This window comes from Lissotriton vulgaris, chromosome 2_1, assembly GCF_964263255.1.
Source record: "Lissotriton vulgaris chromosome 2_1, aLisVul1.2, whole genome shotgun sequence".
Taxonomy (NCBI): domain Eukaryota; kingdom Metazoa; phylum Chordata; class Amphibia; order Caudata; family Salamandridae; genus Lissotriton; species Lissotriton vulgaris.
The window spans coordinates 1,713,408,104-1,713,435,408 of NC_141687.1; the positions used below are offsets into that span (position 1 = coordinate 1,713,408,104).

Below are 27,305 nucleotides of genomic sequence, written 5' to 3' on the forward strand. Positions count from 1 at the left end.
CACCTGAGAAACCTACCCTGGCTCCCCGTCAACAAGAGGATATCCTTCAAGCTCCTCATCCACGCACACAAGGCACTCCACAAGACCGGCCCAGCCTACCTCAACAGACGGCTCTCCTTCTACACCCCCAACTGCCAGCTCCGCTCCGCCGACCTCTCACTCGTCACCGTCCCGTGCATCCAAAGAACAACCACCGGCGGGAGATCCTTCTCCCACCTTGCTGCCAAGACATGGAACACCCTCCCACTGAGCCTACGACAGACCCAAGACCTGCTGACCTTCAGGAGGATATTAAAGACCTGGCTGTTCGATCAGTGGCGGCCCCCACCTCCCCCCCCAGCGCCTTGAGACCATTGCGCTTAACAAATGACTGATTTATTGATTGATTGAGTGCGCCCTCCTTGCAACACCATGTTATGTTATGGTATATGGTTTATAGAGCGCACAGCTGCCCCAGCCAAGGGGCGTCCCAGCGCTAATAACAGTCAGAGGGAGGGGACCACCAAAGAAAAAACAGCCTAAAGTGAAGGGAAAAGATGGGTTTTGGTTGCCTTGCGGAATGCCAGATAATTGTTTAAGCTACGGATGGACAGTGGAAGAGAATTCCAAAGCTTGGCCGCCAGTGTGCCAACGGCAAGGACCCCGTCTGCACTCTCCTCACCCTGGCAACCGCCGCCAAGTATTGGCCCATTGAGCGGAGGTTGCAGGGGGGAATATAAGGCAAAAGCAGTGTGGCCAAGATGGCCGGGGAGGAGGACTTGAAGATCTTCAAAGCCATGCACAGAGATTTGAATTCCACCTGTCTGGCCAACGGCAACCAGTGTAGTCGGCGGATGGCAACAGAGTTGGAACAAGTCCTCAGTAGGCTAAGAAGGGTTTTGGCCACCGCATTCTGGACTCTCTATAATCTAAGAATATTTGACTTATTAGCCCCCAAGTATAGCAATTTGGTGTAATCCAAACTCGACAGGATGGCAGCCTGGATGATGACCTGATGAATAGAGGGGTCAAAATATCCTAACAATGGTTTAAGCCCATGCAGAATACCCATACAGGTTCCTGCCACTTTCTTGATGTGGGCCTGGAAGCTGAGAGCGGAATCCACCCAAACTCCCAGATTCTTTACTATCTGTTTGGGGATGGAGACATGACCACAGTGGTAGGCCACCATTGTTCACTCCACAACTCGCCATCCCACCCAACCAACAAGATTTCAGTCTTGCTAGCGTTGAGCTGCAAACAATTAGCAGACATCCACTTAGAGATGGCCATAAAATGGCTCAAAAACATGCTGGCATCCTGAGCTGAATTGCCAGAGAGTGCCAAAACCAACTGAGTATCGTCGGCGAACAATATCAGTGTCGGGCCTCTGCTCCTAGCCACCACTGCTAAAGGTTGAACATACAAACTAAACAGCATAGGGCTCAACGCTGAGCCCTGTGGCACCCCTTGTTGAATGGTACGGGTCCGAGAGGAAAAAGGGGGAGGCAACACTTGAAAGGTGTTCTCCGAGAGGAAGGAGGCAAACCATCAAGGGCCATCCCCAAGATCCCTGCCTCCTTCAGCTGTTGCAACAGAATCTGGTGGGAGACTGTATCGAACACGGCACAGAAATCTAATAGAATCAGTGCCGATGTACGTCCCTCATCCAATGCAGCCCTCAGATGTTCAGTCACTACCAGGAGGGCTAATTCTGTGCTGTGGCAAGGGCGAAAGCCATTCTGGGAGATGTCCAGGATGTTGTCTTCCAAGTAGCCTGTCAGAATGGAGTTGACATGGGACTCCGTAATCTTAGATATCCATGAATGGAGAGATATGGGACGAAAGTTCTCCAATTTAGTTGTACCAGAGAAGGCTATTTTAACAGGGGGGTCACCCTGGCTTGTTTCCAAGTCCTTAGAACAACTGCTCGTGACAAGGAAAGATTAATCACCTGACACAGAGGGGCCAGAAGCAAGGATAAGGAGTTCATAAAATGTTCTGGTTTAAGGGGGTCAGCAGGAGAACCGGATTTCACTTTGCTGCATAGAACAAGCAGCTCATCCTGCGAGATGGAAGGAAAGGACACAAGAGTGTAGGTGGTGCAGAGGTTAAGTGCTGAACTCAGGACTGGGGAAGCTGGCGAGAAAGAATTGTAGATATTCTCCACCTTTTCCACAAAAAAGGAGACAAGAGCGTCACATTGCTCATCTGATGTATTGCGAGGTGCGGGGGGCAACCCTCCCTGTTTGAGATCTTTAAGTATACCAAAGATACATTTAGAGGGATTTTTACTGCCCTTAATCTCGGCTACATAGTAGGCTGCCGCTCTGACTGGATGGCCCTGTGGTAAACTTTGGTGGCTGCCTGATAATGCCCCTTGGCAATAGAGTCATAATCACGTCTCCACACCTGTCCCAATCTTTTGCAGATTTTACCCAAACTGGCTAACTTGTCACTGTACCATGGACTGGACTTGGTGTTACGATACTTAGGTAAACAACGAGGACTGGCCCACTGTGTTGGAGTGATGGAATCTTGTTAGTATCCCATGTCACCTGTAAATGTAGCTGTGTCAGCTGGGAACAAGCAGTCTTTGTTTAAAAACCCCTCACACACCAACCTGGTTGGTGTCATGCTTCATCATCGGGGTCCAACCAGGCAGCCGAGTGCCGCCTGGTTGTGCCTCAACGCCTGACTACAGCGGAGCGGGTGTCGTGCAATAGTGTGAAGTGGATGAAGGTGAATGTTAAAATGCACCTCTGGGGATCCTTGCCTGGTAATTTATTTGTGGCGGCCCAGGGTGTCAATTAAAAACTATGTGCTGCAACTAATAGTAAAAAAATAATGATTACTTAGTTGACTTGATAACGGTCTACATGTTTCAGTCCCTGTAGAGTCTGGGCGGGACTTTCTTCAGGACCAGGGTGAGTGAGTGGCAAAAGGAAAGGCCACGTGTTTTAATCTCCTACACACGCGCTAAGGTGTGTGGAAAAAAAGGTGGTGGAAGGCGCGCCTGTGGGTTACAAGCACCTTCTGGGGAGCGAAAAAATCCTGTGGGAAGGAAGAACAGACAATGCACACCAATGCGTTAAGAGGATTGCTGCGAGCGTGCGTTCGCTATGTTACAACAGGTGTTCTATGAGGTGCATGGTGGTTGCTGATATCAAGGAAAACAGGTGACAGTGGGTAGAGCACAGCACGCTGTGAGTGCTAGCATGCCTGTGTGGACTATTACGTTGGCGCTATGGAGCCTGGTGGGTGTTCACAGTAACCTAAGTGTCCCCAGTGTCTTAGCCGTGGTGGTGCCGTCACCTATGGCGGCTGGCCCTTGCGCCACCAAGGAGTTGATGTTCTCAAATGCGCAACAGGTAAGCGTTTAAATGTGCTGTGTTGTTACAGTGAGACTCACATACATTTAAAAATTACGTAGTGACAGACATACATGTAAAAATGATATGGTGAAACACACACACACAATTAAAAGATGCCAGATTCTCTGGACCTTCATAAGTAGCGATGTAATTATTGGCGCTTTACTCTCTGGCATCTTTTAATTGTGTGTGTGTGTTTCACCATATAATTTTTACATGTATGTCTGTCACTACGTAATTTTTAAATGTATGTGAGTCTCACTGTAACAATACAGCACATTTAAAAGCTTACCTGTTGCGCATTTGAGAACATCAACTCCTTGGTGGCGCAAGGGCCAGCCGCCATAGGTGACGGCACCACCACGGCTAAGACACTGGGGACACTTAGGTTACTGTGAACACCCACCAGGCTCCATAGCGCCACCATTATAGTCCACAGCACAGGCATGCTAGCACTCACAGCGTGCTGTGCTCTACCCACTGTCACCTGTTTTCCTTGATATCAGCAACCACCATGCACGCCACAGAACACCTGTTGTAACATAGCGAACGCACGCTTGCAGCAATCCTCTTAACGCATTGGTGTGCATTGTCTGTTCTTCTTTCCCACAGGATTTTTTCGCTCCCCAGAAGGTACCTGTAACCCACAGGCGCGCCTTCCACCACCTTTTTTTCCACACACCTTAGCGCGTGTGCAGGAGATTAAAACACATGGCCTTTCCTTTTGCCACTCACTCACCCTGGTCCTGAAGAAAGTCCCGCCCAGACTCTACAGGGACTGAAACATGTAGACCGTTATCGAGTCAACTAAGTAATCATAATTTTTTTACTATTAGTTGCAGCACATAGTTTTTAATTGACACCCTGGGCCGCCACAAATAAATTACCAGGCAAGGATTCCCAGAGGTGCATTTTAACATTCACCTTCATCCACTTCACACTATTGCACGACACCCGCTCCGCTGTAGTCAGGCGTTGAAGCACAACCAAGCGGCACTCGGCTGCCTGGTTGGACCCCCATGATGAAGCATGACACCAACCAGGTTGCTGTGTGAGGGGTTTTTAAACAAAGACTGCTTGTGCCCAGCTGACACAGCTACATTTACAGGTGACATGGGATACTAACAAGATTCCATCACTCCAACACAGTGGGCCAGTCCTCGTTGTTTACTTGATTATACCTCAGGGTTAGGGACTCGCCCCTCAAAACCCTTGCTCTCCATTTTGTTTATTCTACCCGTTACGATACTTACACCACCTGGCTGGAATAAGCACGTCCAGTAGTTGACAGATCCAGTCCGACAGTGCTATGTCAGCCAAGTTCGTTTCATCCGGTATGGTAAGGACATTTGTGGACAGAAGGACGTGGAATTGTTCGACCTTTTGAGAGGGCTCTACCCCAGTGAGAAACATAGATATCATGTAGTGGTCTGACCAGCACATTGGGGCTGGGGTATTAACTGTGAGGGAGCGGAGATAGGCGAAAACTGGATCCAGCAAATGGCCGGCCCAATGAGTGGGACCTTGGACCAGTCGAAACAGCTGACATGCCTCAAAGTCAGCCAGAAAACTACTTAACTCCGGATCCTAAGGACTATCCAGATGCAAGTTCGGGTCCCCGAGAACAGTGAAATTGGCAGATCTCATTACCAGCGAACTGACCGATTCTATAAGCGCAGTTCTAAACTCTTTAGAGGGACCTGGGGGCCGATAGACCAGTAGTCCAGACAGGGTAAAGCCTGCGCTAAAGGAAATCCCAAAGCATGCGCACTCACAGCCAACAATAGCCATTTTGGTGAAGGGACATGTATAACAAGATTTAAAAATTACTGCAATACCACCCACCCTAGAGTCTCTGTTAAACGTCATAATATTGAAGCCATGGGGGGTGCCAAACCGGGCTCCGCCACTGTATAAGCTGACAGCCAGGTTTCCATTAAGAAATGAGCATCAAGAGCTTCATCCTGCAACAGCACATAGACGTCGAGAACGTGTTTCATTAGGGAGCGGCAGTTCAGGCTACAAATCTTAATATTGTGCCCCGCCCAGGGGGATGCCATACAATGCAGGGTAAAGGCCCCAGAATCAAAAATGCAGTGTAGACTGCAAAAAGGACCTTCAGGTGCCTTGCCCAGAGAATGAGCACAAGGTTTCACTGCCGCCCTAATAGCCAACAAATCCCCTCTAGTATAGGCGGGAATATCTCTACCCAAACTTTCAACCTGTCTGGCGTCTGCCAGGCACAGACGGGCTTGCCTGAGGTGCGCCTAAGGCACGCTCGCTGCACATGTCTGCATCCCCACCATACTAAGTAGGTGAGCGCTGATGGCAAATACCGGTCCCCGCCCCCTGAGACCCGAAAATGCGTCACCCAGAAGGGAGGTACAGAGATCTGATGACGCCCTCCACAACAAACAGCACCCAGCCGCGATGGAACGGGGCGAGGTGAGCAACAAAAGTAAGTTAAAAATGAGGTTGAAGTTTTTAAATTAAAAATAGCCGGAAAAGTACACCGCAAACACATTGAAGTAGCGCTCTACACACTGCAAGTTTCACAGAATAAAATACAGCATACATAGAACAGGTGATTTCCAGCAAGCAGAATACTAAACGAGTAGCCTCACCATTGACGGCTTAAGTATGGCACATCATGTCACAAGGAGTTATAGATACGTCAGTATAACTGACGTATTTGTAGGCACAAAAGTGATGCATTGTGGCCTGGGGGTTCAACATGGAAGGCGCGCCTTAAGGTAGCTTCCATAGCCCCACAAAATCCTTTATTAATCCTGCTGCATTGGTGTGCCTATTTCCATCTCGCACCCTCTACGGCTCTTCGTGCTGCCCCGCTGCTGACTGGGCCTCCCTCAGAGACATTCATTGGTGCTTGCTGCATAGCCCACGGGTAGATTAAGGCCTGGAGCGCCAGCCTTGACATGAACAACGCACTGGAGTGAGCGCTGCACCGCTGGGTGGGCCGTGGTAGGCCCTGGAGGTGATTAAGGCTGCTCTCTGCCCCTGGTGGAAGAGGGTGACCCTCCTACGGTGGTGTGACGCGCTGTGGGACTGGAGGCGCGACATCCCGCTATTCTCATCGGTGTCTCGGCCTGGATCGTGGTGGTCACATCGGGCTGCAGCATGGGCATGGTCTGACTGTTCCGGAGTGTGCATAGCCGTGAGTGGGGGGGTAAAACCCCCTAGCCGCTGTCTCCCTGCAGGGGACTTTGTTGGCGCTGGGATCCCTGCCCAGCGGGATCCGCGGCTGGGCGAGGCACTGACGGCTGGACCGGAGATACGAGTTCCTCACCCTGAGTGATGTGGATTCCCAGACTTCGGCGGCCATATCGGGCCATAGTGCCCCCTGCCCTGCATCATGCGCTGCTGTGGGAGTTCGAGGAGGAGCCAGGGCCATGGCTACATTGTTGGACCTGCTGCAGTGTGTCCCTGATGGGGGAGACCCAGAGGCCGGACTTGCATGGATTGGTGTGGCCTAGTCCGTGACCATGCTGATGGGAGGCCAGGGGTGAGTGCTCTCTCTCCTCTTCCTCCGCCCTCTCGCTCCCCTCCGGGCACTGCTCTGATTACAGTTGGCAGATTGGGGGGGCCTGCGCTGCCATTTGCGAGGTGACCTGCCTTATCTTGGGGGTGCTAGTGGAGGAAGAATTTGTACCTTTGATGATCACCCCCTCAGATTTCTACTAACATCTCTACAGCTCCGACCTCAACAATTGGCTTTACCGGCTATTCTGTGTGCATTGCGTGGGGCACTGGTGGCAGTGGGATGGTGAGTGCCCTGTGACCCCGCACTGCCCCTGTTAATACAGGCTCTGCTGTGGGACATGGAGCCCCTGCAGGGAGGTCGAGCGGCAGATTGTCGCCTGACCGCAGCAAGGACACCCAGCTACAGGTGTGGTGTTGTGGAGCCCAGGCAAGGGTGTCCTTGAGCCACATTGACTACGTTCTGCTCGTCCACCTCGGGGCCTATGGCTGGAAGCCCCAGACCTGACCGTAAGGGGAAACTATGATCCTCTGTGGGGCTGAAGCACAGGAGTTGTCAACCGTAGCCTGTGGGGGGGGTGTGGGTTGCCTACTCACGGAGGTGGCTGGGCTAGGGCTCGGTGCGTCTTGTGGGTGTGGTGCCCTTCCCCAAATGTTGTTTCCGGACACTTCTCCGGCGTGTTCCGGCTGGAGTCATCGGTCCGACGACTGCCTTAACACACTTGTGTGCACCTAGACATACGCCCAGAGGCGACCCCCGTACGTACCCAGACAAAATGGTAAAGGATAAATTGCCAGGCACAAATTCAAAACAATGTACAATGGATAAATACAACGGCACTGTGGCCCAGCCACCAGACCCTGGGAACCTTGCAACACCTATACCGGATAATGCAGCGTTGCTTGCAGCAATCACACAATCCAGAGACATGCTGGAGGCTAAGATCGGTACCGTCGCCTCAAATGTTCAGTTACTCTGACAGTACCTCCAAAAAGCAGTACAGCATATTACAGCCCGGAGTCTCGAATTTTAACAGTGGAAGACACAGTATCCATCCTTCAAAAGAATGTATCCACTCTAGAGACACCCGCAAAGGGCCTTGCGAACTGTCTGGAGGATGCGGAGGGATGTGCCCGAAGAAACAACCTCGCTTTGTGGGATTTCCTAAAGGTTGCGAAGGAAAAAATATTGAGGACTTCCTTACTAAATGGCTTACAGACTGGCTTCCATCTAACTCAATGTCTCCATGCTTCATAATTGAAAGTGCGCACCGAGCTTAATTGCAGAAACCACCACTGAAGCCTGACCTCGACCAATTATTGCTAGATTCCTTAACTATAAGGATAGGGATGTCATTCCACAGCAGACCAGGCTGAAGGAAACCCTGACCTACACCTCCCACCATTTTATGATTTTCCCGACTACACTAAGATGGTTCAACAGTGCTGACAGTCATTTGCCGAAGCTAAAGCCCACCTGCTGGTCCTGAAGATTCAGTATTCCCTGCTTATCCCGGCCCACTTGAGGGTGTCCTATCAATCACGGACACACTTCCTTGTGACACCTGAGGAGGTGTTTAATTGGACAGATGAAGCTGTGAAACTTCAGCCCCACACTCCACCCATGATAGACTCAAACACTTCACCTGGGGGTCCCGGTCCTGATCTCCTGAGGATCAGTGACAAGCAACATCATTGGTCGCACTCCAAGAGATAGTGCAAAACTTGTAGTAAATCCCGTATGGGCTTCATGGCGGGTTAGCTGGCGCCGACAACATCCTATTCAACATCTGAAGAGCCCTATATGGACACTTAATAAAGTTGATGGCAAGAATACAAGGGCAACCTCTGTACATACATCTCATTGGTTCTAAGACGCTTCAATGTACAAGGGATGTTTATCCGGGATCCATTGGCAGGGAGTTCATCCTACCCTCCGTTGGGGGCAGGATACTCACTGTGCTGCGATACATGCTTCAACTTTTTTGAGGTATTGGGATGGGAGGGAGGATAAGCGGGTTTATGGGAAGTTATTGTTTGTTCCCAGTGTCATTATCGTTCATTACATACATAGTTCCCAGTTGGACCATACCACCCATGCGTCAGCTCACATCTACATGTCCCACCACCACACATGCCGTCTGCCAGGACAGAATCCAGGGGGCGGAGACTTAACATTATTAGCTGTAATGTCCGTGGCCTTTTCGATAATTTTAAATGAGTGGCCATACTTCACCAAGCTAAGCGATACAAAGCGGATGTCCTGCTCCTACAAGAAACCCATCTGTTAGGCAACAAGCCTCCATGCTTGGCACGGTTTGGATATATCCAGACCTTTAATTCTGAGTTTACTAGGGACTCCGGCAACGTGGTGATCCCCATTCACTGTAACGTTCCATACATTCATAACAAGACATGGTCAGATCCTCAGGGCAGATACATTGTAATGTCAGGTACACTATATGGTGAAGCACTTATTTTCTGTTGCATATATGCCCTCCCACCCATAGCATGGAACCTTGTAGAGCGCCTAATGACACTCTGGACGGAGATCCCCCTGGGCCTGATAGTAGCTGGGGGAGACTGGAATGATGTACTGTGCCCATTGAAGAATAGATGGCGTAGTATGGGTCGATGGGTGGACACGCGAGAATCGAGACTAGTCACTGACTCAACAGACCACGACTTCACATACTTCTCTGGTGAGACAGCAGAAATCCTGCCTAGAGGCCTATCTGACCAATCCCCTGTGCAGCTACAGTTGCGTTTAAATCCCAGACGTTCTCCATTTTGCTGATGGCTTTTGCCATGGCATCTGCAAAATGAGCAGTTACAGATTACACATGCACAAAGTTGAATCTCCTGAAGCTCTATGAGAGGCTATGAAACCTACACTCAAGGGGGGTCGATATCGCATTCTGCACTGCACAGCGTAAGCAGTGCCGTGGGATGCTGACACGGACAGAGGCCCAACTCATTGATTGATTGGTACGCCGACAATTACTTACTACACCACAAACATATGGTTCACTACCCATAGTCGGATATATCAATGGGGCGACAAATCCAGAACCCTGCTTCTCCGCATCTGTCAACCGACACTCTGCCCCTTAACTATCCCAGGTATACATGGCCTTGCCAGGGAGGTTTTCACTGACTCAGCACAGAGTGCAGCAGGCTTTGACAAATATTTTAACATTGATAATGCCTTTGACTCGCTTAGTTGGACTTACCTCTTCGCACTCCTGAGTCGCATGAATATTGGCCCGCCTCCTCACATATATCCACCTCCTCTACACCAACATTATTTCTTCTGTCCGCATGGCAAACTCAACCTCACGGACCTTCTCCATTGTGTTGTGAACCAGACAGGGATGTCCCCTGTCCCCCTAACTTTTTGTATTAGCCATGGAGCCGCTCAAGGCTTGGGTAAGGATTGATGCCCAGGTTCATGGCTTTGAGTGGTCACGGGAAGCCTCAGACCGCATAGCGCTACATGCGGATGATGTACTGTTCTTCTTTACACAATAGACCGGGCCCGCGGTTACTCAGGATGATGCTAATCTTTGGCGAGATCTCTTGTCTCTATATGAATGCCCATAAATCCTTCCTATGGCCACTATGAGGGGGAGACCAATTGGATGAATGGACAGGAGAGGTCCCAGGTGGATATAAATATCTTGGGGTGTTCCTTTCGGCCTCTAAGCCCGCAAGAGATAGGAATCTAGCCCACTATGGACAGAGGTCAAGGAACAGGTGCGTTCTTGGTTGCACTTACCACTGTCTCTGTTTGGCAGATCTGCCATTTTTAAGATGGTTTTCCTGCCTCGCCTCCTGTATCAGCTTCAAAATCACCCCTACCCAATACTAGCCAACTGGTTTAGACAACCAAACGCAATCCATCCTCAGTCACTTCCTTTGGCGGTGGGGTGCAGCACGCATGGCTCTAAGAACCTGTTTCTAATCTACATTTTGCAGAGGTATTGTGACTCCAGATGTCCAGGCATTCCATGCTGCTTCACATGTTATATCCTTAATGACTGGTGGTATGGCGACAGACGAGATCCATCTTATGTAGTCAACCGTTGGTTAATGGACACTACGTCACTACATATGATCCTATATTCGGGTCCAATGCTTAAAACGCTACCGCCTGCAACCAGGACGGTTTTTGTGACATGGCGGCAAGCGATGCGCAAGATTGGGTGGTGGGGTAGATTGACGAAGGAGACCCGTCTTTGGCATAACAGCCTACTGCCACAGTTGTCCATGTTGTCCGGATTCGCAGGCTGGGAGGCCATTGGTATCTCTACGGTTGGGGAGGTTATACATGGTCGGACCTTAAAGTCCTTCCCGGAGCTCCAAACAGAATTTGTCATGTCCTGCTCGCAGTTTTACAGATACCTTCAATCCCGCAATGCATTCTCCCCTATATAGCACACCAAGAAGACATACCCAACTTCCATCCCATTGAGGCCAAAGTCTTTATGGCGGAATTGGGTGACCACAAAATTACTGCGATATACTGTACACTTGTGACCAATAGCTCCACTACACTCAACACAACACAGGATACCTTGCAAAAAGATCTTGGCCCTATAGATGACGATGATTGGGCCAAGGCGCTGGAGTCCCCATGCAGCTCGGCCATCGCAGCATGCGTCCGCCTTGCCCAATTTAAAAATCTCCACCGGGTCTATTTCACTAGATGTAGGCTCTGGTGGGCGGGACTGATCGCCTCCGCCCCATTGCCTGCGCTACAAGGTCGCAGAGGGCACTATCATGCACACCGTCTGGCAATGCGTGGCATTATTGACGTTTTGGGGGGTGATCGCTGGCCTCGAGGAAGTACTGAGATGTGATATGCTACAATCACCACATCTGGCTATGCTACATATCACAGATGGAATAGGGGGGCAATTTATTATTTCTTGGACTCACACTGGCAAAGCGAGATATTGCCAGGGCATGGAAGGATGCGTCCCTGCCATCGGTGGACATTTGGAAGAAGGGTCATGATTTCTCTATGGCGCTTGAGATATCAATCTTCAAGGTGAAGGGGTGCCCCCAGAAACACCAAAAGAAAAGGAAGAGGTGGGCGGATATCTGATCCCATTCCCCCTGCTTCAAATATTGAGGAGTTGGTGTGATGATAAGATGATGAGGAACAGATTGGATTATAGCATTTATTCAACCTGGGTGGTTGGGAACTACATACGTTAGACTACATATTGGGAATAGGGCATTGTTGTTTATTGTTTGGGTTTTAACTCAGATATCCTTATCTTCTACACTGTTATATATTGATACTGTAAATGTTGACATCACTGATACTATTATGTCTATAGTAAGATTGGTAACCCTAGTTACACCAGGGCTGATTCATCTGTCGACAATAAAATTTTGTTTTGAAAGAAAAGAAAGTGAATCATTGCTGGGGTGTGTCCAAAATCAGCCGCAACTCCATCAATGTGTCCTTTTACGGGGGCAAGCCCCTTGTGAAAGGGCCTGCGTCACCCTTACCCCTGCCATGAGGCAGGCATAAGGTTTTGACGCAATGGCGTCCTAGAAGTGGTGCACTGAAATCTTATAGATTTCTATGCACCACTTCCATGAGGCTTTGATGCGGAGGAACACCCACCCTGCATACATTACACCTGATGCAGGTATAATGTAGCACAAGGGTTTACAAAGTGACGCATCTGCCTAGATGTGTCACTTTGTAAATATATAGCAACGTGGTGCTTAAATGTTATGCAGGGCTCCATAAGTAAGGCCTTAGGGGGCATATCTACAAGGCATGGCAGTAGACTTATCGCTGCTTTAGCGTCCATTTTGGGACGAAAAGCGGCGATAATTCTAACGCCCTATCAGCATGGACACGCTAACGCATGGACCCATGCCTTTGTGCCCATTTTCTTAGCGCTTCGCATCGCTAATGAGATGCGAGGTAGGCATTCCCGACTGAAACTCAGCGGGAACAATCGCTAACACGCTACTCTCTATTAACTAGTTAATCGCTAACATGTCTAGCGACATTAAAAGTAGCGCTAACCGGGTATTTCACCGGTTCCTTACACCTGATAATTTCACGACTTAGCAATATGTTGAATGGGAGGTGGATCATAATTAGGGCTCCCGGTTTTATGGTATTTAATTTTTTAACATTTCCGTCTGTATTTATCCATATTTATTGTTTGCCCATTTTATCTGTATTTATCCATATTCATTTTGTGTTTTGCGCAAAAATTGAGTTGTAAAACTGTACAGCTCCATATTTATTCAACTGTTCCACGCGCACTCATACTTTGATGTCTGTCATGTTTTCACTATTTAAGCAACCAAATATTACATGCTAATACATCTACTGGTAAATATTAGCATGATACCACAAATGAATGTTGACAAATGCCATTATTTAAAGAAATGTCATCCTGTTCTTTCATTTAACATGCCATCTGCTCAGCTGTTGGGTTATAATTCATGAAAGACAGCACGAAGGTTCATTCAAAGAAGCACACATTTCTGTATTTATCTACCTTTAAAAATAAATGCAGACAGAAAACACATTGTTTTCTGTGTGTATTTATCTGTAAAAAACCATAAAAACGGAAAACAGGGAGCCTTAATCATAATGCTAGATCCACCTCTCCCTATTTACAAGGTTTCCTCTGACTGTTTGTTTTATCTTCGGTATTCCTGCGATATTTTATGCCTATCGACGCTTTTGTCGGGATTTCAATCGCCTCGGCAATGCGCGTTGTAAATATTGCGTTGACCGGGCGATAGAACCCAGCGTTAGGCGGTGTTAGGATTTTGCACGCTGTACGAGGCCAGTGATAATTATCACTGCTGCTTGCTGATATGCCCCTTAGTTTGGTGTGCGTGCAAATCCTGCATTGTCGATCCCTGGTGAGTTGCAGCTACTACTGAAACAAGACCAATGGAGGTACCAATGGGTGAGGTGGACTGGCCTCAAAGGCAGGGCCGGCTTTAGCGCTGATGGCTTCCTGTGCAACAATGTTTGTTGGTGCCCCCAATGACTACCTCTGCAATGGATTCCCTCACTACCACCCTTTAAAAGTTCCCCTCAAGTCTCCATAACCACACTCTCAGGTGCATTCAATTGGATGTACAGCACCATTCCCATCAGTGTAGGGTATCAGAGCATTTTACATCACACACATTACACAGAGACAATCAATTATACAAGTGTGATCACTGTATAGGAAATGTTACATAAGAGTAAGGACCACAAGGTGTAGGAGTCACATGACAACCATACTAGTAGGTGGTATAGTTTAATAGTGATTGATCTGGAGAAACACAAACTTAGAATTTCAATCATAATACCATGGTTGGGTGGTTCTATTTAATAATCAGATTTGATTGCTATCCAAATGAACACTTTTTGCAACATTACGATAATCAAAGACTGGGGGTAAAAACGATAATGCTCTCATTTTAACCTTGCAGTTGTATTTAGCTCTTAGATGACAGTTAATAGCTCACTGTTCTATGTTAGGATTTTAACTTATAAACTGCAAGTAATAAAAAGATCTCTCTGACAAAAGCAGTAACCCACTGACCTGTTTACATTATGTGAACCTTGTGATCTGCATGATACGTGTTCTTTGCAGCAGGCACATTAACCTTCAGCACTACCTTTCTATGAGTCACAACTTCCACTAGAACAAAACTCTGACCGCTCTCTAAGAAGAACATTAATCACTAGAGTTATCATGAAATTTTTATTGTTGCTGATGCCTCCACCTAACGTCAGCGCTCATTGCGGTCACACCGGTCGCACTGCCCTAGAGCCGGCCCTTCTCAAGGGTCTTGTGACCTCAGTGACAGAGTCACTGTCGCTCTAGGGTGTGCTGCTTCATAGCCTCCCTGCTAGACTGGAGGTGAACTTCAGTAAGGACTGTGGTGGACAAGCCTTCAAGGTTAACCCCCCACACTTGCCACCGCTAGGTTCCATCTACTGGTGATAAGAAACCAGGGCTTCTAAGGCCTTGCAGGGCCTTCTAAGGCCTAGTATGGGAATGTACTTCCTCTGGGTCATGAAGGCTGCACCTGGTTCCCCAGTTCCAAATTCAGCAGCTCTGACTTTAGTGCCACGTCCTCTCCCCCAATGAACACCATACTGCTCCACTGAAAGAAACTCACACCGCCTTCAAGTACAACCCAATTGTGCCCCTCTATAAACACCTGGAAGCGACTAGATTCAAATTGCGCCATAGGTAAGAGTAATATGCTGCCTAAAATTTTTTACCAACATCCTGGAAAAAGCAAACACTCATAGGGAATGCAAGATTTAGTAAATCATCTTATATACTCATTAATCAAAAATCTGTGAGTGTTTTTCCCTGAAAAGGTAGGGGCAGGAAGGAACTCATTTTAATATCCATGGCTTTTAAAAAGACCACATCCATGAACACAGAACTGCAGTACACATTTTGGTTTCCAATCCACTCATCAATCAGGCATTGTAGTACCTCTAGGATTGGTGCACTTCCTCACCTGGATAAAACAATGCTTTTCAAAGAAAGACAAGAAGATAAAAGTAGCACTTACTGGCAAACTCTCTCAAATGACGCTGATATGTTTGGGTGTGCATTTAATCCATCTGGCCACTTTGAACCACTGTTTTCTTTTTTGGATCCATTTCATAGGAGAACAAATAAACGAAAGGAGGAAAGTGGGGTTGAGAACCATTTCTTGGAGTCACGGTTTTCAGTAAGTGAGGAAGAGTTAGATAGAAAGAGAGGGAATAAGAGGAAGAAAGAAGGGGGGTGCAGCTCCCAGGGCTGAGCAGAACTGGACACTGTGCTTGTCTTCTCTGGGCAAGAATGAAAAGACAGAGTCCTTTTCCTTCTCTGCTCACCCATCCATCCCCGAAGGGCCACAAACGCTGAGCCTTATCTGTAAGCCTTGGCTATCTCTGCTGTCTGGGGATGCATGTTTAAAATAAAAAAATAGGGGAACGAAATCTATTATTTAATATATAAAGAAGTAGGGGGATGCCTTTCCATGCCGATCCCACCCACTTCGAACACTGGTTGGGTTCAGAAGTACACAACATAGACAAGAGAGAACAACGGCAAGCTCTGGAGAGTAGGAATAGTACGCTAGCAAGAGAGGAACGTAAAGCTGCAGGGAGGGGCAGAACGCAACACAGAGGGGGATGGACTAGAAGCACATGGGCAAAAGAGAACATGGAGGGCAGCAGAAGGACAAAGAGAGGTACACGAGGGAGACAACTGGAAAACACATGCACTCTCATGGAGTACATAACCAAAAAGAAAAAAAATGTGGTTCTTGAAAAGTAAGCTTTAAAATTACAAATGTAATGAGGTTATGGTCCAGACGAGCAACAAGCACCCAAAGACGAAGGAAACCCACACAAGCTGATGAAACCAATTGTAAGTAAAAGGCTGGTTCTAAGAACACTGTAAGCTGAGATATCTTTTCTGCAAACAGACAGGTTGGGCTGTCAGGTAGGCAAGGCCTAAATAACTCAGCTAGAAAAGGAGGGAGGAGCTGAAAAGGAGGAGAAGAGGAATACAGCGAAACATGACAGAAAATGGCGGACATCAAAAGTTGAAAATAAATGGAAGGAAATGCAAAAAGGGTACAGGAAAATAAGTGGAATTGAAAACAATAAGGTATAAGAGTGTGAATACGGCATAAAACAAGAAGATACACAATCAGAACAAGAGGCTGCAGACAAAAGAGAAGCACGTTTGAGAAAGAGAGTATAGAAGAAGAGAAATGAAATGAATGAACAGAGAAATAAAACTGTTGGGGATATCACTTGAAGTCTTACCTAAACCTGAATTGTCTGCAAGCCAACAGGCCTGCTGAGAGGGAAGGAGTCTGCCAACTGTTCAGGAGGTATGACTGTCCAGGGAGAGCCAGAAGCAGCTTGAACTCAGTGGAATGAGGGTTAGTGCAAACAATAAGGCTGAAGACAGCATTCTGTGTGCAGGAGAAAATGTGAGAGCAGGCTCTCTGTATAATCAGCTCAAGTCGGGAACTCAAGTAAGGCCTGAGTCGACTCTCCCTGTACACCTCTACAGACTCCGGTCGCCAGCCTCTGTGGCTACCAGCTGTGGTCACAGTGACAGTGAAGGAGAATCTCCAGCTGGTACATCTCCTAAAAAAGGGAGTGAATCCGATGCATCTTGTGGGTTCTCACTGATCACCCAAATAAGCCTGAGTGACTTCGCTGGAGTAAGAAATAGCACATGACTGCTAAGTGAACTGAGCTCACAAACTCGTAAAAAAAGGGGGAATCTGCACCGGCGTCTTGATATCTGCCCAGAAAAAACTCAAACTCAGAAAGGGAGCATATGTAGGAATAATATCTGGGAAGATTGTAGACATTGAGGGGACCCGAGCCCCCAGGCACAATTGTGCAAGTGCCAGTAGAGCATTTGTACCAGTAGCCTATTCTGTGTGAAATATTGAGTTTCCTGTGTGTATTAAAGTTATTTTCTTTATCAAAGTAAAGCACTGGGTTGGACAATCAGTTAATGCACTGTTGGGTGAATATTGATTTCCCAGCATGAGCACACCTGCAGTCGTACTCCCTGAGAAACCTATCACTGCTCGCCATCTACCTGGGACATAAGAAGCAAATTGCCCCAATTCTTACAGTTCATGCCCAATAACAGCTACATGCCCCTGATGGAGCGAGGTGGATAAACAAAATTTTGTATACCCCTCGCAAAGTAAATTCCTCATAACTGTAACTTTTATTAATTGCATGGTGTGGAAAACATTAACCAACATAGTATAGAATGCACACATAAATACACGTGGGAATACTAATCTGCTTGTAAGGCGAAAATATAACTAACTAATTAATGTTGTTGTCAAGATGTGAAATAATGCAAAAGCTTCAAAATAAACAAAAGCAGCATAAATGTGCTTTTTGTGCATGTATTTGTGGCTGAAACCGAAGGATACGTGAGTATAAATTGCATATATGTCGCTTGTTTGCTAGGTAATAACTAACAGGAAAACCTTAGTATGGAGGGCGGTCAACAGAAGGGCTATAGTTCCATATTTAACATTTATTTGTGTTTGTTTCTAAGATAGTTCCAATTCTGGCTCGTGAGGCCTACTAAAATATGGAGGCTTTCGATTACTGTGACAGTGAAAGATACTGCGCACGTGCGGCAGAACCAAGAATGAATGTGAGCTGCCTGTGCCCGAACGAAACCAGTTCAAGGACAACATGCCCTGGAAGTCCTGATGACTGCCTAAAAGAATGGATGTTTGAATTACTGAACGTGGGAAAAGTTCATGGAGTTGCTAGTTGAGGATGTGACAAGGCCAAAGACTTTCTTAAACAAAGGACTCTTTAAAATTTAGCTAACACAACGGAAAGCGAATGTTAGAATGATGAGGTGATGCTCATCCACCCCAAATGTGTCGAATCAGAATCCGAGTTTATACTGATAGTTACTTTTGTAGATAGATAAAGTTAGTAAAAAAGACATATAAAGTCATGATTTCCCTTAAGAAAAAGCTCCTCTTCGATTTCCTCCTGAGATGCTGTCGAAAATGCTGATTTTCCTGAGATGTAAAATGTTCTTGAATAAATGTTTTATTTCTTTGAGTGAGAACTGAGCTTTCGATGAGGTTATTAGTTAGGGAAGTTAGGAGAAAAATGAATTTTGGGAACTATCTGTCTTTTGCTAAAACTTGTGTTCTGAAATCTAAATAATAATGTCTATTTCTGAATCTTTAAAATAAATGAAAATGACTATTTGAAATAAAAATTTTCCTTTTAAAAGTTACTTTGAATAAAGAAAGAAATAAAGCGAATAAACTGTCAGACATGCAAAACTTTGCTTTTATTAAAAATTAGTTAAATGGAGAATTAAGCTGGTCTTGTATTTTCCTACGCCTAATTTTTACTAGTAGATTCGTTGACCATAATGGTGGTGTGTCTAATATAAATGTCTTGTTAAATAAAACCATGGTAAAACTCATTTAAACTGCAGGTGTAAATAGTATCAATATTTAGTTTTTTGATTTAGATGCTCCACTATGATACAGCAGCTCTCCTTTGAATCTCACTGATCACAGTGTTATGGGCCCCACTGATGAGTAGATATATGATTTGGTACTTCAGGGAAAGGTGATATGATTTTAGAAATTATTTCTGGAGTAGCACTGCATCAGTTGTTAGATTGGTAGCAGAGCATTGGTTACTATAGAATTAGCTAGGATTATGTATAAAGCGTTATATAAGAGTTTTGATGTACAGAATTATGACTAACATCTGTTGGGTTTGTATTATGTTATATGTAGTCCTGAAAAGGCTTCCGAGTATTGCGTGAAGCTGGTCACTCTGTCTGCAGGCAGAGGAAGTGTGGCAAGTGAAGTCGCACATCGCATAGTCTGTTTCAAAAAGTAGTATCGTCGTATACTGCAGTAGTATCGTCGTATATCACAAGTGGTGTTGTCGCACATCACAAGTATAGGGAACCTACGTGTGAAAGGATAAATGTATAGCGAGGACAGTCTATAAAATCTTAGCCTTCAAGTACAGGGATCATTGCGTATCCTGTTTTAAAACTTACTGCTGGGAGAGTAATAGAGCTTAACCCGAGCTTGAGAGAAGGGTAAAGTAGAGGAAGTGGTGCTACTTTATCGGCGACTGCAAAATTTTGTGGTAGAGAAGAGGTAAGCGCTGTCTACTGGAAATACAGAATACTTGTGTAATTGAGAAAACTATCACTTTTGTTTAGCGAAACAGACGAATGGAGTTGTTTTGTGTAAGTTACTAACCGATTCAGTTGTATATCTTGTAAATACGGCTTCTCAATAAATCCTGTAAAGGAGGGGTCAGTCAGCGCTGCAGTAGCCGGAGCGCTGTTGACGTCAAAAGTGTCGCGCAGGGATTGGTCCTTGGGATCAAAACAGAGTAAGGGCTGATTGGTGCATCACCGAAAAGCAGCGAAACTATTGGTTAAGCACTAAGGAGACGTATCTTGTTCTAATTGGTACGCTAGTGTGAACCGCGTTGTGATACGTTGGTGTTACGGAACGGCAACTGAGAAGTATGCGATCTTTTGAAAAGACAGGGAATTTACAGAAAAATTGATTACTATTACGAAGAGGAAAAGAAAAAAACATGGTTTAAGAAATTGAAAAATGTGTTTGTGAAGGATAAGGCGATAGAACAAGAGAGGGAAAATTACTTCCTCCTCCGAAAACGCCTGCTTTCTATATGTTGTCAAAATATGGTTACCATACATGTGTTTGGCTAGAGAATTGGGCAAGGTATACCAGAAATGATGGTGCATTAGCCTTTCCAGAGGTCGGATCTTTTTATCTGGCAGTTTTGCGAAATTTGAGAGAAAGGATGATGAAGCTTGAGCCAAGACATAGACCAACTTAATTTGAAGCTTTAGTTGAATGGGAAGATTTGATGCACTAAATGGAACGAGAAAGGTCGGAAAGACATATCAGACCAAGAGGTAGATTGCGTGGTTTATGGGGAGAGACACATGAGAGTAGAATGCGAAGATGGAGAAATGCTGACATGTGTGATGGCATGTATCCAGTCAGATTAGTGGATGAATACGAAGGGCGGAAATGTACAGAAAAGAGGAAAAATTTGGAAACAGGGAAAGAAAGTTATGGTGATAGTGAATCAGAGGATGCTGTATTGGAAGAAATATTAAATAGGAGACCGCCACCATATCAACCAGGTTTGTTATGGACTACATCTAATGCTCCACCAGTAGAGGATAGAATTAATGAAACCCCAAGACAATTTTCCGATTTTAGAGATTTACCAGAAAGAGTAGAAGTGAGATATAATCTAAACGCCTCAATGACAGAAACAAGACTTACTGGTACTCCCAAACAGAATAACGAAGGAGGAAGTATGAATAGAGTAGAAAAACGAGTTGAGGAACAAACTAGTACTGCTGAATATATACGATCTACAAATGAATTGACAGAGAAGATACAAGAGCTTACGAAAAATATAGAAGCAGTAACAGTCCCAGTGACAATAGGACCTGTAATCCCAGTGTTTGAAAACCAAAGAATAAAAGAGCCAAGTTTAACAATCCCTTTACAGCAAAGTTCGAAAAAAGGTAAAAGAAAATATTTATCCAGACTTATCAGAAATCAGACGAGCAAGTAATGTAAATCCGCCTGACCTAACTTTTAATAAGGGTTTATACTATAAATATGCAACCGGAGCAGAATCTGATTCTGCTACACCTGAAAAGAGTATTGAAAACATAGATTTAACACAAACTCCTATTGGGCTGTCGGAACAAGAATTAAGTGATTGGCTTAAAACTTTGAAATTAAAAGAGAATGAACCCAAAGTATTAGATTAAAAGTCGATATGGAAGAACTAATTATTGGAACAATTGGAACAGACAGATTAAAGACATATCAAGATGATGAACTCATGTTCATGTGCAAAAGTATAACATGGAAAGCGAAGTCTGTACATGATCAATTAGAAGGATTCGCAAATGAACTTGAAGTAGAATTTGCAAAGAATAAAACATTGCAGAAATCCTACAGAGTAGACTTTTCAGAAAAAGACATTGAAAATATGAATACTGCCGGAAGGTTAACCCAAATAAAATAATTGATTGTGCTGTTACGGAAATGGGGGGATGTGAATAAGTGGAGAGTGAAATGGGCAAAGAAGAAAGAAGAGGCTAGTGATAAATCTACATTAGCGTTCCCAGTCAGAGAAAAAGAAACAACAGTAAATTAGAGAGAAATGAGAGAAATACCAGGAGGAGGGTATGTGCATGTTCCTTGGAGTAGACAGGATATACTATCATTTACAAATGATTTCCCCAGATTGAGAGAAAAACCAGTAGAATGGTATCGACAGGTAGATCGATTTGTGATGGTTTCAAAAGTACTGTGGGTTGATCTGGATGGATTATTTGACATAGTTGTGCCAGCAGATTTGTGGACTGAGTGTAAAATATCTGTAAATTGTCCGAGAGAAGAACATCCTCGTGATAAAGTAACAGGTGCTCTGTCACCAGAAGTAATGAGAAAATACGAACAAGTGATAGTATTTTTGAAGAATAAAATTCCACCAAAAGAGACAGATTGGGTCAAAATAGAACTACAAGGAACGGAAAGAATCTGTACATGCATTCTATGAAAGATTGTTGTTAGTGTTTAAACAATACAGTGGATATGAAGAGTTGAGCGAAAAGGACATGAATCATTTTATATATCGATTCGGGTATGGATTAAGGCCAGAAAATGGAGACATGATTAAGCATAGTATGATAGGATGGCAGTCGAGCACTGTAGATAATGTTTTAAGAAAAGCTAAATATTGTAGTGAAGAAATCGATGCCAAACAAAAGAAGCTAAAAGAAAAAGCTATGTGGGCACAAATGAAGGTAGCAGAACACCAAGTAGCACAATTGGAAAATAAAAACACTGATGCAAGTTGAAAATTGAAAGGAAATTTCAACAAAACAAAATTGGTAGGGAATATAGAAGAGCTCAAGAAAAAGTTTCCTTGACATAATTGTGGCAGAATAGGGCATTGAGGAAAAGAGTGTAAGTATCAACCAAGAATTAATCCTGAAAATACATCATTGAATCCACAGGTGCAGCATGAGGTAATTCAACAGCAACCACAACAGCAGCAGATAGTTACTGAGCAAAGTCAGGTGCCACAACCGCCACTTCCACACAGTGTAAATCAACAGAGATACAGTGCAGAGACCGGATTCAGCGGAGGCGAGCAGGTAAACAGATCGCCTAGAGTGAATGTGAGTCCCCAGTATTGGTTACAAGAGGAAGGCGGGAGTGAGTCGGATGAAAGTTTCTGACGGTGCCTGAGAGGGAGAAGAGTGTGTGCTTGGAGCCACTCTTGAGGTAGATCGGTCTGGTCCATTTGTGAACGGAAAAGTGAATGATGTAGAAATAACTTTCCTAGTGGACACTGGTGCTACCCGTTCTACTGTTAGATCAGTGGAAGTCCAAAATCTTCCTCTCTCGGGAGAGCACATCCAAGTTGTTGATGTAGCTAATAGACAGATTAAAACATCCTTAACGCAACCAGTTGAAGTAGAAATTGGAAATTTCAAAGACATGCATCGATTTGTGGTGTGTGACAGTAGTCCCGTAAATCTGTTAGGACGAGACACCTTGTGTAAAATGAACTGTGCCATATACAGTTCACCAGATGGCATAGAACTGCAAACTCCAGATGAAGATAGCCTGTATAAAATGACCATGCTTATGATTGAGGCAGAACTAAATAAATTGTTTCCTGTGTTTGATCGAGAAAAGATACCTGATGAATTGAAAAAGGTAGTGAAAGAAAAGGTGTGGGATTTCACAGGAGAAGATATTGGATTAATGAAAGACGTAGATCCTGTAAAAGTCTCTATAAAAGAAGGTGTGAGTTATCAGAACATTCCCCAATACAACATGACAGCAGAAATAATTGAAGGAATAACTCCTGTGATAAATAAAATGATTGAGCAAGGCATTAATGAGAGAGATAGAAAGTAGTCCTTGTAATTCACCGATAATGGGATTGAAAAAGCCAAACGGAACATTTAGGATTATACAGGACCTTAGAAAGGTTAATAAAATAGTTGTCCCATGTTGTCCAATTGTCCCAAATCCATCAGTGATTTTATATAAAATTCCCCATGATGCAGAATGGTACACTGTGATCGATCTGTGTAATGCGTTCTTTACAGTTCCATTGCACCCAGAAAGCCAGCCAATTTTTGCGTTCCGGTTCGGAGATCGTATTCTGGCAAGGTGCCGAATTCCTCAAGGGTATACTGAAAGTCCATCTATCTTTAATCAGTTGCTAAAGAAATCACTAGAAAGTTTGAGCATGCCTGGAGAGTCTGTATTGGTTCAGTACATTGATGATCTCCTAGTGGCATCGAAGACAAAAGATGCATCTGTAACAGATACTATTGAATTGCTGAATTATTTTACAGAAGAGGGACATAAAGTGTCTCCATCTAAATTACAATTTTGTGAGAAAGAAGTGCAATACTTAGGTCATAAGATTGCTAAAGGAATCAGACAAGTCACTGCAGAAAGAATTAAAATGATACAAGGAATGCAGCCATCAAAAACCTAAAGACAAGAATGTTCCTGGGAATGGTAGGTTACTGTAGACAGTGGATTAGCGGATTTTTTCACTGATAGCAAAACCATTACAGAGACTAACAAGAGCAGATATCAGAGACCCTATAGTTCTGACCAAAACTGAGATGGAAGCATTTGAACAGCTAAAAACAAGCTTATGTGAAGCACCAGCTTTAGGGATGCCTGGCTATGAAAAAGAGTTTGAACTAAACTGCAGTGAACGAGAAGGATGTGCATTGTCAGTGCTAATTCAACGACATGGAAAACGGAGAAAGCCGATTGCATATTTCTCAGCTGTTTTGGACCAAGTTGTAAAGGCATTGCCAGGTTGTCTAAAAGCAGTAGAAGCTACAAGAGTATGTCTAGAACAAAGTGAAGGAATAGTGATGGGATTTCCTGTGAGAGTGTATGTACCTCATTCTGTGGAGATTCTCCTCACTAGGACAAAAACACAGTATCTGACCAACAATAGGATGACAAAGTACGCAAAGGTAATTCTGGGAGCTGAAAATGTGACAATCTCCAGATGTGTAAATGTCAATCCTTCTACGTTATTGCCTGATACCATGGAAACAGAAGTAAGAAATGAGGTTGATCACAAATGCCTAGATGTTCTTGAATACTGTACCAAACCAAGACCAGACATCAGAGATGAGCAATTGCCTGAACGAGATTATGTGATGTTTGTTGATGATTCGTGTCTCAGGACAAATTAAGGTGTTCTGAGTGCAGCATATGCAGTTTGCACAGTGGCAGATGTATTGGAAGCATCTTGTCTGAAAAGAATTCGTTCTGCTCAGATAGCGGAATTGATTGCTTCGATTCGAGCATGTGAACTGGGAAAGGAAATTAAGGTTACCATAGTGACTGATAGTCAGTATGGATTCGTAGTTGTTCATGATTACGGACAGCTATGGTCCCAAAGAGGTTATTTGATTTCTGCAGGATCACCAATACGTAATGCCGAATTCGTGAGAATGTTGATAGATGCAATTCAATTGCCTGACAAAATTGCTGTGGTGGGGGGATGATTATATCACCAGAGGTAACAGGTATGTAGACTCAATTGCAAAATACTGTGCTAAAAATCTTGCATCCATCAATCAGGACAGGGAAAAGGAGCATGGTTCAAGTTCTTTAATGCTAATAACAGTAGTTGAGACTTGGCAGGAAGTGAGGCAAATGCAGGAAGAAGCTGATGAGGAAGAGAAAAATGTCTGGTTAAAGGCAGGATGCAGACGAAGAGAGGAAGATGAAATCTGGGTTTACAAAGATGAAAGAACAGTAATGCCCGATAGCATCATTTCAAACATGGCCCGAATGTATCATGGTCAAGCTCATGTTGGGAGAGATGCCACACTTATTTAGACAAACGTGGTACAATCCTAAGTTCAAGATGGTTGCTGAAAGCTTATGCCAGAGATGTCTGGTATGTCAGCAATTTAATGCAAACAGAAAAACAATTGTGAGTTTTGGAACCATAGGACGGGAGGGAGGTCCATTCACACGAATGCAGGTGGATTTTATTGAACTTCCACCTTGTATCTGACTCAGATATGTTTTAGTGATCATTTGTTTGTTCTCTCGATGAGTAGATGCCTTCCCCACGAGGAGAAATGATGGGCTAACTGTTGCAAAATTGCTTTTACGTGAGGTATTCCCAAGATTCGGATTTCCAGTGACAATCAAAACTGATTGTGGAACCCACTTTCAAAATGAATTTATGCAAATGATCTGTGAAGCACTGGACATACATCAGAGACTGGATTGTGCTTACAGACCTGAGGCTTCAGGAATGGTTGAACAAGTAAATGGAACAATAAAAAACAGAATTGCAAAAATGTGTTTGGCAACAGGACTAAAGTGGCCAGATGCCTTACCACTTGTTTTGATGACCTTAGTGAGCATACCTGACAGAAAAACTGGATAAAGTCCACAAGAGATTTTAATGGGCAGGGTGATGAGACAAGCATTTGTACCAGTTAATAAACTGTTAACGATTAATGATGACATCATACTGGATTACTGTAAAAATCTGTCTGACGTGGTGACTTCTGTGTTCCATCAGGTGGGAACTGAATCAAACACGAAAGAGAAAAATCCAGCTCATGATCTAGTTCCTGGAGATTGGGTTCGGATAAAAGTACATCGCAGAAGAAACTGTTTGGTGCCTCGTTGGCAGAGACCAAGACAAGTCATATTGGTCAGCACCACTGCAGTTAAATGTGCCTGAGTAAAAAGGTGGGTGCATGCAAGCCACACCATTTGTGTGCCTGAACCTGAGAATCAAAGCGAGGAAGGTGAAAGCACAATGGATTCTGACTCTGAAGGTGAACCAGAGAGAAGTCCAGATACTGAAGCTCGCCAAGAACGTCGACATCTGGAAGTATCAGATGCTAGCTCTGCATCTGAAGGAGAAGGAGAAACTGTCGAAATACCAAATTCTGAAGATCAATCTGAAGATCGAGAATTAGTAGAGACTGACACCAGTAGGGACACTGAGCAATGTGGAGATAAAACTGGTGATCCAGAAAGTACTGTAGAACAGTCTAAAAGCTCTGGAAGCAGGAACGAAAATCCTGACACTGGAAAAGAGGAAATAACTCACGATAAGGATGAGATTCCAAGTACCAGCTATGGAGATGTTCCTAACAGAGTGAAAGAACTGTCAAGAGAGAAAACTGATCTTGAAAAAGAAAAAGACATTATAAAGTTTGTCATAAATAAAACTGTTGAAGAGACTGAAAGTGAAACTGACGATAGTGCAGATGAGACTCCATTGAGAAAGAGTTCAAGAAAAAGGGCTTGGAGAGTGGAGCATAACACCACGGAGCCTAAGACAAAAAGAGTTTGTAAAGGAGATAATTGTCCAAAAGAGATTGATGGACTAAGATTTAAACTGGTTAACAAAGCAATAAAGCCAGAAAATCAAGTAAATGAAATAACCAGTCAAAAGGAGTCGTTGGGAAAAAGAATAGAAGTTGTCCAAAGGTCAAAAAGAGTGAGAAGACCAAATCAAAACTACAAGTCACCTGAATGGTCCTTTATAGTGTTACCTCCGATTGAAAAAGTAAATAGTAGCAAAGAGAATTTGAACTGCCCAAAGTCAATTGGGAAAAGTGAGTAAAGAACTGGATCACAGAGAAAAGTAACAATTGGTCAAAGGTATAAGGTGAAAAACAAAAACTTGAAATCCTGATAGGAAGGACATTCTAAGTTAAAGGTAAAGATCTATAGCTGACAAAAGGTCGAAGAAAAATTGTTAGAAAAATTGTGTAAAAAAAATAGTCTAATAGTGATTAT

General features: G+C 44.5%; 1 pseudogene; it reads left to right on the forward strand.

Moving 5' to 3' along the window:
* Positions 1-740: 740 nt before the first annotated feature.
* On the forward strand, positions 741-26,893 carry LOC147733164 (uncharacterized; annotated as a pseudogene).
* Positions 26,894-27,305: the final 412 nt, after the last annotated feature.